This window comes from Panicum virgatum, chromosome 2N, assembly GCF_016808335.1.
Source record: "Panicum virgatum strain AP13 chromosome 2N, P.virgatum_v5, whole genome shotgun sequence".
NCBI lineage: Eukaryota > Viridiplantae > Streptophyta > Magnoliopsida > Poales > Poaceae > Panicum > Panicum virgatum.
The window spans coordinates 9,568,420-9,579,005 of NC_053146.1; positions in this window are offsets into that span (position 1 = coordinate 9,568,420).

Consider the following 10,586-nt stretch of genomic DNA (forward strand, 5'->3'; position numbering starts at 1 on the left):
TCTGAAGCGCTGTATGTACTCCGACACGGTCTCTCCTCGCTTTTGCCTGACCTGGGCGAGGTCGGCAATTCCAGCTTCAGCAGCCTCCGAGTGGTACTGGGTGTGGAATTGATCTTCAAGCTGCCTCCAAGTCCGGATCGAATCTGGAGCCAGTGATGCATACCATTCAAAAGCTGGGCCTGTCAGGGATTGGCCAAAGAACCGGACCCTCAATGGATCCGATACTGAGATCATCCCAAGCTGCGTTAAGTAACGGCTCACATGCTCGATGGAGCTGGCTCCTTCTGACCCGTTGAACTTGGTGAACTCAGGAAGCCGATACTTGGGTGGCAGTGGGATCAAGTCATAATCACTTGGATACGGCTTGGAATAGCCGATCACTTTCCTCTTGGGTAGGATGCCGAACTGGTCTCTCAGTATTGCACTGACCTGCTCCACACTGAGAACTCCTAGGGCCGATGGCTCAGCATTCGGCCCAGTAGCGTACTTTGCCAGCCACGCTTGTTTCTCTGCGTCTGCTCCAGAAGCTCCTGGGTTCACCATCTGCGCCGAGCATACTGGATTGACGCTGTCTGGGATGTAGGCGCACGTGTAGCCGTGCGGGATCTCCTTGGGTGGCTCGGTGAGGAATTGGCCTTCTCCAGGATCACCGCCGATCTTGTGGATGACGTAGATCGGCGAGCTCTGTGGTCTGGGAGCTGCAAATGAGAATGGCAGTTGCGGCCTAGAATGCAGTGCAGCTTCCTCTGTGTGACTCCCCAGGGTTGGCCCCGATGGAGAGTACTGGTTCTTGATTATCTCCTGGATGACGCGGTGCGCCATACGCCCAAGCTCGTTCATCAAGCTCTAAGAGTGCCGATGAAGTGCATGGGCCACCATGTAGTTCATCTCCTGACGCAGGGCCCTGGTGCGCTACTCTGATGGTACAGACATGTCCACGTTGTCGAGAGCGCCTTCCGGCGAGAACCCCTTCCACCTGATGCCATGGTTGCGGGTCCTCTCAAAAGAGCCGATGAGATCGGCTTCCAGCAGAGCTTTGATCTCATCATACTTCTTCTTATGTTCAAGAGAGAGCTCTTCATATGTGACGGGCTTGGGAGCGGGTTCTTGATCTTGAGCTCCGGTCATCATTGCGGTGGATGTTGTTGCCGAGGGTCCCACCGAGCGTGCCAGAATGTGTTGTCGGTCGAAACCCACCGGCGAGTAACGACGGGCAACACGAAGAGCCGGGAGGTTGCTGGGGCGCTGGCGGGCACTGCTCCCTCGTCGACGGCCCGCAATTCCGTCACGCGCCCGGAGGTTTTGTGGAAAACCGGGCGTGCCACCTGACCTATACATGATCAGGAGGGTGCAGATGTGCTCCGAACAGTTTCCTGCATACAAAGACACGTGTAAACGTAAGTCCGAGCCGTGGTCGGCTCTCCAGGACGACTCTTGCATCGGCTTTAAAGAGCCGATCGAGTCCCGGTGTCAGATCGGATCTGTAACCATCCAGATTTCGATGAAATAAGCAAATAACTGTAAAGCTGCTTCAATTAAATCTAACTAATCTAATCCACGATGGTAAAAGCTTCACTGCTAGATCGGAACATCCTACACGTGACTAGGCCTAATGAACGTAACAGATAACTAAACCATAACCCAAAACAGAGGCCTAAGAACTAGCAAGAACCGATTCCCGGAACAATCCCTATCAAGGCTAAGATAAAGCATCTACTACTCCACCGGATCATCCAATCCGTTTGCAAGGCCTAACCTAGCAGATATTACGCAAACTCTTAAGATATGAGCAAACCATAACAAATCAGATCTATTAAACTTAAAAGAAGCAGGATGTTGCCTCTGTGCGACTAATTCTATGCAACAAGAACTAGCATGAGATTGAAACGTGACTGCACAGAGACAACATGATATTCGTAGATGATAAGCAACGAAGCACAACAGATCTACTAAAGCCATGCTACGAACATCAGGATAACTAGCATTACTCGCCATCAAAAACGCTTCAGTACGAGTAATACCAAGGTAAAAGCAAGAACAACGCTGCCCTGATCGCAAGAAGCGATCAGGGCAGCATGGCGCTTACTTGGATGAAACCCTAGGAATAGGGGTGGCGATGCGCCGAGAGTTGTTGTTTGCGAGACGTGATGACGCTCTCCTTATGAATAACAAAGGATACATATTTATAGTCCGGAGACTTGGGAAACAATCTAAACTAATCTTGTCCCGATTGGACTCTATCTCTAACCTTAAACTAAATCTAAGGATACACGGCCAATGTGGCCCATATGCTCACGCAGGAGCCGATTTACAAGCCTTCCTCAATCTTCTGTTTTAAGTCCATCTTGCTTTCGGCCCATAAATTAACTCTGTTAATTTATGGCGATAACAGACATCCACTGCACACCCCCGATTCGGGAAGAAGACGACGACTTCTGACCCCCCGTGCATGTACCCCGCCCCTCTTTGTGTCTATAAAAGGAGGAGACGGACCTCTCACCCGTTGAGATCACCGTGCAACACACAACTCCCACGCACCCGCTCTCCTGATATTGGCACTCACCTCAATCACTCAGTAGAGACTTGGGAGTCTCCCTCCCTCTCTCGCCTCACTTGTATCCCCCTACTACAGGCACCCTGGTGCAAGATAACACAGTGCCCTCGCGCACTCCTGCTGGACGTACGGCCCCGCGGTCGAAACCAGGATAAACCTGCGCGTTCCTGTGTTGCCTCTTGCATCAACCATCTAGGGTTATTGATCACGCACCATCTTCACTAGTTTGTGCCGGGCCGCCGGATCTGGACACCGACAGTTGGCGCGCCAGGTAGGGGTCGCGCTGCGTGATTTCTTCATTCCCTCTTGTTCCCTAGATGGCAGACGGGCCACGCCTGCTCCCGGCAGGCACGATGCTCCGGTTCGGGAGCCTCGACTTCGTCGCTACCGGCAACGGGTATGACATGGAGCTCCTCCCGGCAGGGGCCAACCCCGACACTCCGACTCCACCACCCTAACACAGGAGGCGCTCGAGCCAGCGCGCACGATAAGCGCGCATGGAGCGGTGCAGAGCGGCCCGCCTTGCCACCCCCATGTGGGTCGAGGTCAGCGTGTTGCAACCTACAGCAGCGGTGGAGGATGTCGCTGCACCACCACCACCACCAAGCACAACCTCGGTGCCTCCCAAAGAGGGCGCGACTGCACCGTCGCCCTTTCCCTTAAGGATGCGCAATGCTGCTACGACATACTCCTCATCGGTCAGCACCAACATGAGCGCGTACGAGGATCTGCCGGGTCGTCACCTCCTCTCGGTCTGCAACCTCATCGCGTCATCACCCGACGACTCCTACCCCGACACCGTAGGCACGATTGCCAACGACATGAACTTCTTCATGAACAACTTCATGGCCCCGGAGTGGGACTACTCTGGGGTCCGTGACCTCGACGCTTTCCGGTCATTTCAACTCGCGGCAGACTACTGCCTCACCTGCTCCGAGGACTCCAGCGAGGGGGATTACGATCCCACTCGGGAGTGCTTCATGGTCGAGCTGGCAGATGGGGCTATCGACGATGCAACGAGCGACGACGGAAACAACGAGGAGCCCCCACCAGCAAACCAAGCTGTGGTGCCTGCCGCAAACCCAGCTGCGTCGGCAGGATCGGCGGCGCGACAGGCACAACTGGCGCAACTCAAAGAGCTCGAGACCAGGCTCGATGAGGAGCGTCGGCAGACCCGACTTCTGCGTACCGCGCTCGAGCAAGAGCGCACCGCACGTGGTGCGCGTGCTCGGGCGGCAGGACGTGTCGCCCAGGAGCGGATCCTGGCCGAGACGACGTCGACAACCCGCTGGAACTGAAAAGGGCCAGTCAGAAACTCGTCACCGTGGCCTACCTACTTTAGGCCATGCCCGAGCCCTCTACGCCTGCGGGTTGCAACATCCGCAATGAGACGCGAGCACTCATCGAGCAGGCTACAGTACAGCAGGATGAGAGCTTCGTGTCTCGCATGCGTTCGATAGCCTCGGCAAAGGCCGGTGGAACTGCGCTGCAAGGCCACGAAGCCTCGGTGCACACTACACCGGGAGGATGGGGCAAGGCAGCCGTGGCCGACGATGCGAAAGCACCCTCGGTGCATGACCTCATCAAAAGGCCTCCTGCGAAGGAGCGCCTTCAAGAGACGCGCGGGCACGCCGACGATGGCAACACCCGCAACATCATCAACGGGAAGAGGTACAACCCTCGATGCGGAGGGCGGATCGACCCTGAGCACGACAGGGGTGTATCACCGGAGCCTCCGGGTACCCGTGTGTTCAGTCGGGAGATCCGTACTGCTCCCTTTCCCCCACGCTTTCGCCAACCCACTACCCTCATCAAATACACGGGGGAGACGGACCCCACACTCTGGCTCAACGATTACCGCTTGGCATGCCAGCTAGGCGGTGCAACCGACAACGCCGTGATCATCCGCAACCTTCCTCTGCACCTCGCAGACTCCATGCGGACGTGGCTCGAGCACCTCCCCACGGATCAGATCCACGACTGGGCCGACCTAGTCAATATCTTCGTGGGCAACTTCCAGGGCACTTACACGCGCCCCGGGAACGCCTGGGATCTCTGAGGGTGCCGGCAAAAGTCCAACGAGCCCTTGCGCGATTACATCCGGCGCTTCTCCAAGCAGAGCACCGAGCTCCCCGCCGTCACCAACATCGAGGTCATTAATGCCTTCCTCGAGGGCACGACATGCAGGAATCTGGTGCATGAGCTTGCGCGAAGCTGTCCCACCAACACCAATGAGTTGTTCGATGCCGCCACCAACTTTGCTTTCGGCGAGGAGGTAGTCGGTGCCGTCTTCGACGGCAAGACGAACAAGCGCAAGGAAGAAGCGGGGCAGCAGCGGCAAGACGAAGACCCCCGCCAAGAAACAAAAGCGGGGGAAGAAAGGAAAGAAGCCAGCCCCACCGAACCAGCGCAGACAGGGGCAAGCAGAGGATTCCGACGAGGCCTTCGTCGCTTCCCCGGACCGCAAAGGCCCCCGAGGCCCCCCTCGGGGCGGTGGCGGCCTATTCGACGAAATGCTCAAGAAGCTGTGCCCTTACCACAAGGGTTCGGTCAACCACACCCTCGAGCAATGCGAGATGCTCCGCAAGTACTACAACCACATCGTGCACCGCGACGAGAATAAGAAGAAGGATGCGGACAACAAGGGTGGCGACGGCGAGTTCCCCTCGGTGGAGAACGCCTTCTTCATCTTCGGAGGGCCCACGGTGAACATGACCTCTCGACAGCGCAAGCGCGAGTGCCAAGAAGTCTTCTCCGTCACCAAAGCCACGTCATCATACCTCGACTGGTCGGAGGACACCATCTCCTTCAGCCGCAAAGACCACCCCGACTACGTCCCGAACCCGGGGCAGTATCGACTCATTGTGGACCCCATCATCGGCAACACCCACTTCTCCAAGGTGCTCATGGACGGAGGCAGCAGCCTCAACATCATGTACGCCCACACCTTGGAGCTCATGGGGATCGGCTTGGACCAGCTCCGCCCCAGCAAGTCGCCGTTCCATGGCGTTGCGCCGGGGAAGCGAGTCCAACCCCTCGGCCAGATCGACTTGCCCTTCTGCTTCGGCACGGCGGCCAACTTCCGCAAGGAGGTGCTCACCTTCGAGGTGGTAGGGTTTCGGGGGGCATACCACGCTATTCTTGTGCGTCCGTGCTACACCAAGTTCATGGCGATCCCCAACTACACCTACCTCAAGATGAAGATGCCGGGCCCGAAGGGTGTCATCACCATCGGTTCCTCGTTCGAGCACGCCTACGAGTGCGACATCGAGTGTGTCGAGCATGCTGAGGCTCTGACGGTGCACGAGGCCCTCGCTGCGCAGCTGAAGAACATGGCAGACGAGGCCATGGACTCCAAGCAGCGGCACGCGGGCAACTTCGAGTCTGCCGAAGGTGCCAAGGACATCCCCCTTGACCCCAAGACTCCCGATGGCAAGGCGCTGAAGATCAACGCTACCCTCGACAGCAAATAGAAAGTGGTGCTCGTCGACTTCCTCCGCGCCAACGCCGATATCTTTGCGTGGAGCCCCTCGGACATGCCTGGCATCCCAAGAGAAGTCGCCGAGCACTCCCTTGATATCCTGCCGAACTCCAAGCCGATCAAGCAACGCCTGTGGCGCTTCGACGAGCTCAAGGGACAGGCGATCGGCGAGGAGGTTCACAAGCTATTGGAGGCCGGATTCATCAAGGAGGTATTCCATCCGAGTGGCTAGCTAACCCTATACTAGTTAAGAAAAAGAATGGGAAGTGGAGGATATGTGTAGATTATACTAGTCTAAATAAAGCATGTCCTAAAGTTCCTTTTCCTTTGCCACGTATTGATCAAATCGTTGATTCAACTGCGGGATGCGAACTTTTATCCTTCCTCGATGCATATTCTGGTTACCATCAAATCAAGATGAAAGAGTCCGACCAGCTCACGACTTCTTTTATCACCCCTTTCGGCATGCACTGCTACGTCACGATGCCCTTTGGCCTTAGAAACGCCGGAGCTACGTACCAGCGATGTATGCTCCACATGTTTAAGGATCATATTGGGCGAACTGTAGAGGCATATGTCAACGACATTGTCATGAAGTCCAGGAAGGCAGACGGCCTGGTAGCCGATCTCAGGATCGCGTTCGATTGCCTTAAGGTCAAAGGGGTAAAGTTCAACCCCGAGAAGTGCGTGTTCGGAGTCCCTCGAGGCATGCTCTTGGGCTTCATCGTCTCCCAGCGAGGCATCGAACCCAACCCTAAGAAAGTCTCTGCCATCACTCGAATGGGACCGATCCGAGACCTAAAGGGGGTGCAGAAGGTCATGGGTTGCCTGGCAGCCCTCAGCCGCTTCATCTCACGCCTCGGTGAGAAAGGCTTGCCTCTGTATCGACTCTTGAGGAAATCTGAGTGCTTTTCGTGGACCCCCGAGGCCCAGGGAGCCCTCGACAAACTCAAGGCGTCACTCACCAGTGCTCCGATCCTAACACCACCGATGGACAGGGAGCCCCTCTACCTATACGTGGCAGCCACGACCCAGGTCGTCAGTGCAACCATCGTTGTAGAATGACAAGAGGAGGGACACGCTCTGCTTGTCCAGAGGACGGTATACTTCATCAGTGAAGTGTTGTCTGAAACCAAGACACGGTATCCACAGATCCAGAAACTGCTCTACGCAGTGATCTTGGCTCGGCGCAAGCTGCGCCACTACTTCGAGGCCCATCCCATCACCGTGGTCTCGTCTTTCCCCCTCGGAGAGATAGTCCACAACCGGGATGTCTCGGGTAGGATAGCCAAGTGGTCAGTGGAGCTGATGGGAGAAACTCTCGCCTATGCACCTTGCAAGGCGGTCAAATCCTAGATCTTGGCTGACTTCATTGTTGAGTGGACCGACACTCAGCTGCCCCCACCTCAGATTCAAGCCGAGTGCTGGCTCATGTACTTCGACGGGTCTGTGTTGAAAACCGGTGCAGGTGCGGGCCTGCTTTTTGTCTCACCCCTCGGGGAGCACATGCGCTACGTGGTGCGCTTGCACTTCCCGGCGTCGAACAACATGGCGGAGTACGAGGCCCTCCTCAGCGGTCCGGGGAGACTCCCAACTCATCATCGACCAGGTGATGAAGGAGGCCAGCTGCCACAACGAGAAGATGGAGGCATACTGCAACGCAATGCATCGCCTCGAAGACAGCAGACGAGTTGGCTAAAATCGCGTCTGGGCGGACCATTGTTCCCCCGAACATCTTTGCCCGCGACCTCACCAAGCCATCCATCGACTTCAAGAACCCTGCGGAAGCCATCAGAGCGGCACCCGAACCCTCGGGGGCTGCGTCCATCGAGCCATCGGCCAAAGACTCCTCGGCGGAGGAGCCCAAGACCTCCTCGGCAGATGAGGCTGAAGCAATGGAGATCGACGAGGCCCCATCTCCGCGAGACTGGCGTACCCAGTACCTCGACTGGATGATTCGAGGGGTCCTACCCTCGGACCATGCTCAGGCGCGGCGCATCGTCAGGCGGGCCAAGTCCTTCGTCTTGATCGACGACGAGCTGTACAAGCGCAGCCCCTCGGGCGTTCTGCAACGCTGCATCCCATCTCCGAGAGCAAGGAGCTGATCTGGGACATCCACACTGGAATCTGCGGTCACCACGCCACGCCACGCACCCTCGTGGGCAACGCATTCCGGCAGGGCTTCTACTGGCCCACTGCAGTCGCCGACGCCACGGACGTCGTGCGATCCTGCAAAGGCTGTCAGTTCTATGCCCAAAAGACACACCTCTTGGCTCACGATCTGCAGACAATCCCCATCACATGGCCGTTCGTCGTATGGGGACTGGACCTCGTCGGGCCTTGCAAAAAGCGCCCGGGGGCTTCACCCACTTATTGGTAGCGATCGACAAGTTCTTGAAATGGATCGAGGCTCGACCCATCGGGAAAATCAAATCTGAACAAGCCATTCTATTCTTCACCGACATAGTTTTCAGGTTCGAGGTTCCGAACTCAATCATCACCGACAACGGCACCCAGTTCACGGGCAAGAAATTCTTGGCGTTCTGCGACAGCTACCACATACGCGTGGACTGGTCAGCAGTGGCTCATCCACAAACGAATGGCCAAGTAGAGCATGCCAATGACATGATCCTACAAGGCCTCAAGCCAAGAATCTTCAACAAGCTGAACAAATTTGGCTGAAGGTGGCTCACGGAGATACCCTCGGTTATCTGGAGCCTGAGAACGACCCGGAGCAGAGCCACGGGTTTTACCCTATTCTTCCTCGTCTATGGCGCCGAGGCCGTCCTCCCCCACAGACTTGGAATATGGATCGCCGAGGCTCAAGGCTTACCAAGAGCAGCAGAACCAACAAGCCCGCGAGGACTCGCTAGACCAAGTGGACGAAGCAAGAGATGTGGCGCTCCTGCACTCAGCGCGATACCAACAGTCTTTGTGATGATATCAAGCGCAGAAGATTCGGCGCCGAGACCTCAACAAAGGGGACTTGGTGCTGAGGCTTCGACAGGACAACAAAGGATGCCACAAGCTCTCACCACCATGGGAAGGTCCATATATCATCGCAGAAGTGCTCAAACCTGGCACATACAAGCTAGCTAACGAGAATGGCAAAGTCTTCACCAACGCTTGGAACATTCAGCAGCTACGTCGCTTCTATCCTTGAAATTTCCAAGCTATTCGTACATAGTTTGTACTTGTATTTCAAATTTCCCGAAGCAATAAAGAGTATGCTTTACTTATTTATTTTTTGGGAACCTTCCGAACTCTCGGGGGCTTGGACGTGCACGAACACTGAGGCAGGCTCGGCTTTATCCTCGGCAAAGCCAAGCCTCCCTCGGGGGCTACTACGGGGGGAACCCACGAACGTCCCCAAAAACGCCAACGTTTTTTTCGAAAAATTTCCGTATCTAAGTTTCTCGTATACTTAGAAAGGTAGACGCAAGGCATAAACGACTATGGAACGGGACCGGCTGAGCCACGGGACCGCCTACGCTTCCGGGATGCGGCATCCCCACTCACCTCCCTACACCTAAGTTGCTTATGAACGCAAACTTCCTCGCAGAGACCTATCTAAGATGCATACGAGAACACGGAAATAAAGTAAAGAAAACGAGGGCTCGAATGCACAAGGCCTCGAGCGGCCACACTGTCAACATACATTAACTAGTTCTCTCGCAGAAAAATAGTTAAGACAAAATACTAATTCATTTACACAGGCTCCACGGCCCAAGAATAGGTTGCCTTCTCCCCCTGAGGATCCTCAGCAGCATTGTCTTCGGCTTCGGGGAGGAGATCGCGCTCAAGCTTCTTGGACAACATGGCAGCGATGCCCTCGATGGCGGTGTCGGCCTCTTCCATAGTAGCCATCACAGCATCCCCCTCAACGCCAGGCGCGATGACGTATCCCGACGACACTTGCTCGAGGTTCATGTCATAGTGCGTCGAGGCCACGGCGAGGGTCCTCTGAATGCCGAGGCGGAAGACGCTTCTAATATGCTTGGCCACCCGACCGCCCAGCGATCGCAGGCGGCTAGCCACCGAGCTACCGGATGAGGCTCCCTCCCCGTCGAGTTCCTGGCACACGGCCACGATAGTCTTCTCCAGGTCTGCGTGTTCAACCTGCACCACTATGAACACAACCTGGACGGCTTCCTTTGCCGCGGTCTCGTCCGCCACCGTTCTCCTCAGCTCTGAACGAGAAAACAAATATAAGTTTCGGCAAACTAAGAATCAATTTAAGCAAAAATCTCGGATACTTACCCATGATGCATTCCTGCGCCTCCTCCAGCTGAGTCCGCGCGGCATTCGTCTGCTCCCGGAGCATGGACAGGGAGGCCTCCCTCTCTTTGAGGGCAGTTTATGCGTTGCGGATGGCCACCTCCCGTGCCTCGAGGACGACGTCCTTCTCCGTGAGGGTGACGGTGAGCGTGGTGATGGCCGCCTTCTCGCGCTGGAGCTCAGCCTCCTTAGCCTCGAGCACCTGGTCCTTCTGACGCAGCTCGGCCGCCTGCTCCTTGACCACCTGGGCCTTGTGCTCGGCTACGGCTCTCT